Source organism: Argiope bruennichi, chromosome 1 (genome assembly GCF_947563725.1).
Source record: "Argiope bruennichi chromosome 1, qqArgBrue1.1, whole genome shotgun sequence".
Lineage (NCBI taxonomy): Eukaryota > Metazoa > Arthropoda > Arachnida > Araneae > Araneidae > Argiope > Argiope bruennichi.
In genome coordinates this window covers 30,719,571-30,726,057 of record NC_079151.1, presented here as the reverse complement: position 1 = coordinate 30,726,057, position 6,487 = coordinate 30,719,571, and positions in this window count along the sequence as shown.

Below are 6,487 nucleotides of genomic sequence, written 5' to 3'. Positions count from 1 at the left end.
ACCGCGAAGGGAGATTCGCGTGTTTACGTATCACGATCATGGTCCTGAACGGCTTAGTATAGTGAAGAAAAACGATTATGCATTTTATACGCCTATTTATCGATTGATTTTGATTAAAAATTTGGCACAGACCTACAATTTTAGGAACAAGATCACATATTATCAAATATTATTTTTCTAATCATTACATATTTGAGTCATTGTGTTTACATGCACACAGTAGGATAGAATGAGAGATGGTTAATGTGTAGACGAATCTTGCTCAGGATTTTATATGAATCGACACAGTAGATGTTTATCCATACATTCTCTATGTTTTATAATTATTGTATTCTTTTGCACCTGGATAGATAGATACACAGTTTTCCTGTGAATGAATTTTGTTCGAAATTTAAAAATAATTTGCAGTGTTATTGCAAATTAAACGTTCATCTGTCTCGCTGAAAGAGTTTTTGAGTGGGTCGTGGTGGCCCGGTGGTAAGATCTCGGCTTCTAAGCCGTAGGGTTTCAGGTTCGAGACCCCATTCCACCGAAGAACCGCCGTGTAAGGGGGGCTTGCACGATAAATCTGTCAGGGCCAAACGTCCTTCCGTTGGTGTATAGAGGGGAGTGCCAGCTCAGGTGTCGTCCTCGTCATCTGACTGCGGTTCAAAACGACGAGGTTTGTCCCAAAATAGCCCTAGTGGTGCTTTAAACGGGACGTTAATATAATTAAGCTAAACTACGAAATCTTTTTTGAGTTATTGTTTTCAGTGGCAGAGAAACATAATCTCCAAAATGTGTTTTTCGGACTTGAGGTATGGAGATTCGTCGAAATCCTGATTCGGATTTTATTTTTTTGATGATTACAGATTTTTTTTTCCTTCTCTATATTCATTGGAACCTAGTGTAACAAGTATAATTCGTTCTCGAATTTTACTTGTAATTATTTAATGAAATACCTATTAAACGAAACAATTTTTTTTCCATAAGAATTTATGTAATATTTGCTTTTGCTCACGTGGTACGGAAGTTTAGAGAGAGAAATGCCAGCTCGAGTATGATGCCCTCATATGAATTATGAATTACCCTTCAAAAGTTTGACAGTGGTGTAGTGACCGAATGCTGAAAAGGAATAGGTGCCTCAGTCCCTAATCTTAGAATCACAATGGAGATGAAATATTTCTGTGTTTTTATCACTTTTTAAAGGGAAATAATATGAGAAGGCGAAAAAATAATGTTATGCTCCGAATGTCAGGTAATGTCGTTACGCTACTGAATTACTAGTTCAGAATGGTGTATTAATAACTAAACAAAACTTTTTATGTAAAACCTTTATGTTAAATCTTTTAAACCTTAAACAACCTTACCTAAGCGGGTCATTTGCAAGTCTCAATAAGTCTACTCAAAATATTTCCTAAAATATAAAAAAAATGACTAAAAATATACAAAAAAAAATTATTATTATTTTTCTTAAAACAATTTCTTTGAAGGAAGGCTTTTTAGTTTTAAATACTGGTAAAAGATGGCATTGAAAATTTAATTTCAGCTCCACAAATTTGGGGATCTGAATCACCTCGCATAATTTATCAGAGTTTCAACGAAATTTCGATTAATCGAAGAATTTATAGTAAAGAGCAGCTTTTACAAGTTTCCGATGTATAATAATTTAGATATATTTCATAAGAATAGCAAAACTTAACTATAGTTAAAGCATAGAATGAATTATGACGATTTTCTTAGTTATGAGATGGAAAAAAAAAAAAAAAATGTGCGTTTATTGCTGTTCAAACCCTTTTAAGCGAATACCATAAAATTTTTTATTGTATTCAATAAATATGCTGCATATTTATTGTAATCAATAAATATGCTGATTAGCTTGGTAATTTGCGCATTAACGGCTTTCGAGCTATAACGGTAACATATGCATGAACATTCCTAAATGAAGACAATAATTACAAAATCATAGTACTGCGAAAAATTTAAATATTCCTATGATCTATTTTTTTTTAAATTTCACTTTGTCTTTCGTGGTAACTGTAACTTCACTTTCTTATACCCTATATGAGTTGACTGAACGCGAGTTCGCAAATTGTAAGTCTATGGCAAAGGATACCGACGTGCTCTGATTGGTTTAAGCCTTGGCATCTTTTTGACAATGTTTTGCACTCATAATAATGTAGTTTTCGCTTATTTGGCTCACACCTTGTACCTTTCATTAGTTTTATGGAAGATACGAGTGAATATCAACACGATCTAATTTTTATTATTATAATTGTTTTCTCTAAATATTACTAGTAATACTACTAATACTAATTATTAATAATAATAATAAATATTATTAATAATATTAGTAATACAAGTAACTAATGTTGTTAATGCACAGAAGTATAAAAACTAAATGAAAGTAATTACTCAACATATGATGCAGCAAAGAAATAATTCTTATTTTTCTATGATTTTCGTACCTTTATTCGATAATTTATGCAGTCATTGAAACTTGTTGCTGAACTTTTGTTATTTTCCCATCAACTACATATGGGAAGATGATTACTTAATGCCTAAAACATATAAATATGTAAGCTTTAACGGAATATGTGATTCCGTAGCTAATTTTTTTTAATTATATCAAAATAATATTAAGAAGAAACACACACAAAAATATTTTTAATAAATTGCAATTTTTATATTTCCTGAATTTAGGTTTCAGGATTTGATCCTTTCTGCTGTATATGTGTTCCAGATTAATATTACATATAAACCGTAAAAAATAGGAAACGGGGATAAATTCACAAATTTTATTTATTTTTATAAAAATATATTTCGGTATGGCATCTTTTTGGCGAAACATTGCCAAAAAGATGCCAAGGCTTAAACCAATCAGAGCACGTCGGTATCCTTTGTCATAGATTTAGTTTGTACAATTTGCGAACTCGCTGACTGAACAGAATCTTATGCCCTTAGTTTTCAATAAAAGGAGAAATTCACGTATTAAAAATTTGCTGAACCAATAGAAAAGGTTTGAATTTCATTGCAACAACGAAAAATATTATTGAAAAATATTTTGAGAAAAGAACTACCAAAATTCGAGGGGAGAAAATTACACGAGAACAAGAAGACAATTTTTTGTCAATTGTAAAATAATATAAAAATTATTTTGTGCCATATCATTTTCGAATGTTATCATAAATAAAAGCAAACATCTTGCTTGATTCAATAAAATTTAAAAACAAATAAATCCGAAGTGCATGATTCTTCATTCCATTGTATATTTTTGCCACGTTTCATAGCTCTAGATCTAAGAGTCCAACCTATAGAGCTTTAACATATATTCTGCTCAATTAGAAGTAGAGATATTTTAATATACATTTCAAAATAAAAGCAATAATGTTCCGTTAAATCTGTTCAACCCGTCTAAAAGTGTTTTTCTGTACCAGCAAGTTCTCAAAAGACAAAAGCGAAGACATGGCTTTTCTCTTTGCCTTCCAAATGCTTATTTTTTTTCACATTGTTCAGCTAAAACAGAGAGATAACACGCTGTATGCTTTTTTTTAAACTAGAATTTAATTGCAGCTTGGGAAAGAAGACATGTCTTCTGATATTGTCTTTCAATGTTCTCCTTTTTGGAAAACAAGTTTATTTCTATCTATCTATCTTTCTTTTTTTTTACGTAAGAAGCCGCGCAATCTTACAGTAGAGTAGCCCTGCAATTTAAGCAAATGTCAAATTCATTCGGCTCTTATATCTGGTGCCAAGTTCAAATTATTTCTGTTTCTTGTATACAAATCAAAATTTTCGCGACTACAGGATTTTATTATTTGGTTTTATCGAGTGATTGAATAGGCAACCGTATCCAAATTGAAAACCAACAAATATTCAAATTGAAAAAGAAAAGGAAATTACCAATTTTTTTTAACCTTAATTTATGTTTTCATGAATTTCATTTGAAGAGCTGAAGACCCTCTTTGACTAAACATTCTCCACTTTTGATGAGTTGGTTACTGTTGCTTCTTTTCAGTCAAATGAATTTATTTGCTGAAAAGGAGAAAAGTACGATGCGGAGAACTAGTTGCAGAGAAATATTAGGTTTGTTATAAATACGACTACACTGACGTTTGCCAACCTATCTAAATATATTCATCTGATATCCTACAATATTCAGCTAGTCAGCAGACTAGCCATCTACAGAAACTAAACTGCTGTTGTAGAAGTTCTTAAATAAGTTAAAAGAAAATTAGCCCATATAATTTTGTTTGCTCTACAACAGTTTTTTTTCTCCTTTTCTTAATCTTTACTTCTAAATGCGCTTTTATTGATACATCTTCGTCTTCTACTTTACAGGGAATGTCGGAGTTCTGGCCATTATAATATAACGTATCGTTAATATATCTAATTTTGAATTGTAATATTCAATGCTCCATTAATTCCAAGTGCTCCATTAAAGTGTGGAAGCAAGAGTTTACCGCATTTTAACTAGGTAATGTGCATATTATCGGCTTCTGTATCGGTGAAGTTCAAAAATTTTGTTTCTCTCATTTGATTTCCCTGCACCTTCACCCTTTTCCTCCACATTTCGTTGGGTTTCGCCAGCTAATGGTCGTCGCCGGTTACTTTTATTTCTCATAATTTACGTCGGCTGCCATTACGTAGCATAGCTAATTCTGTTTTCAAATTGGTTTCTGCCTGTTAGTGCGTAAATTTTCGTTGTTATTTTTTTAAAGCAGAAAATTTAGCTCCAAGTATGCACTTGGAACTAAAAGTATGCTCCAAGTAAAACTTGTGCGAACCAATCGAAAACTTGAATAAAACCATGTAAAACTTGCTCCAAGTATATAAGCATCAAACTGGTGAGTAAAATGAAGAAAAGCTTCTTCGCAAACTTTTTCGGTGAATATTCAAAATATAAAAGTATTTTAGTGACAAAATGAGAGTATGATTCCATAATTGGAGATGTAAAGCGAATATAAGTATCCAAAAGAAAGTAACATCTCGAGATTATCGAATAATTCAAAGGTATGATGTGTTTGTTGACTGTGTAAGGCTGTGAAAAACTCATTGAGTCACAGATGCGAGAGAAAGTATAAAAAGGTTTGTTTATGCCAAAGAATTGTTTGACATTTTATACTCCACTCATTTGTCAATTGACCATGGTGGAAGAGACAGTTTGATCAAACAATTAAACACATTTTATAAAAACATAACCCATGTCAAACCTACTTTAGCGAGTGCCTAATAGGTAATGCTCAGATTATCTAGGTAATTTGAAAAACAAAACAATTTTCCACACTTTAATGGATTATCCTAATTAATGTGCAGATTATATAAATAATCTGCAGATTAGCTTATTTCTTCAGCTTAGCTGTAACACATAGAATAAATAGAACTTATATAAGACTATTAAGATAAGAAAGCTTTAATTTTAACACTTTTATCTAAATTTGATAATACTGAAATGTACTTTGTTGAAGGAATCGCGAGCTTCAAATTTTACATTGAGATTTAATTAGAATTAACATAATTAATATTCCCTTCCGAATCAGGTAGTCACCAAAGGGGCTGGTATATGATAAAACTCATATCAAAAATCAATAATTTTTAAAGTTTACAAGCTAATTTCGAAATGAAGTTAAATTAACAAATCAAAAAGAGTTAAAAATATTCAAATTTCTGAATAAAATGAATGATTAATTATTAATAGGCTAAAAAGCAAGATAATTGGTAAGTGCATTTCTTCAATTTGAGATGAAATTATCTGTACAAACAAAGATGATTAGTCAAGGGAAAAATTATCTTAAATATATTTCAAAGGATAATCTGGAATGAAATGAAAATTTATTAAAGTACATTTAATCTCCGAGGAGAAAAGAAAATTGTACGTTAAAGGGTTTTCTCACCAACCTTTTCGATGATAATTTCTATATGATGTCTAACATTTAACACGGAAGTGAAATTCGTGTTCTGAAATTCTTCAGTTCACTTAAGTTCAGTTACACTTTTGAGTTTTCAAAATTCATCTGCGCACGAATAGACATACTGACAGACATGCAACTCGATGATGAAATTGATTCAATATCTGAAATATATTTATAATTCTAGTGCTAAAACTATATACTAATATTCATCTATCTACTTTGTTGCGTTTTTACTTTCTCGTACACGAAGCACAAAAGTATGGAAATCGTCAGCAATTTCGAACTCGAGATTTTGACAAATCAAGCTTCCTTCAGATCGAAAAACACATTTTTGGAATTATGTCTCACTGTCTGTCTGTAAACACGATAATACAAAACCTCTTTGAATTAAGCGGATTCAATTTTGGCATATAGACTTTACACTACATATGCAGATATCTATTAAGTAATTCCATCAAGACGAAGTCCAATTGCCTACATTGAAGTGAACACGAGAATTATAAAACTCAAAGATCTAGATAAATGAAATATGGTGCACAGGTTAAGCATCTAAAACATAAATTCTTATCAAATTTTGAACCAAATCTGCCGATGGG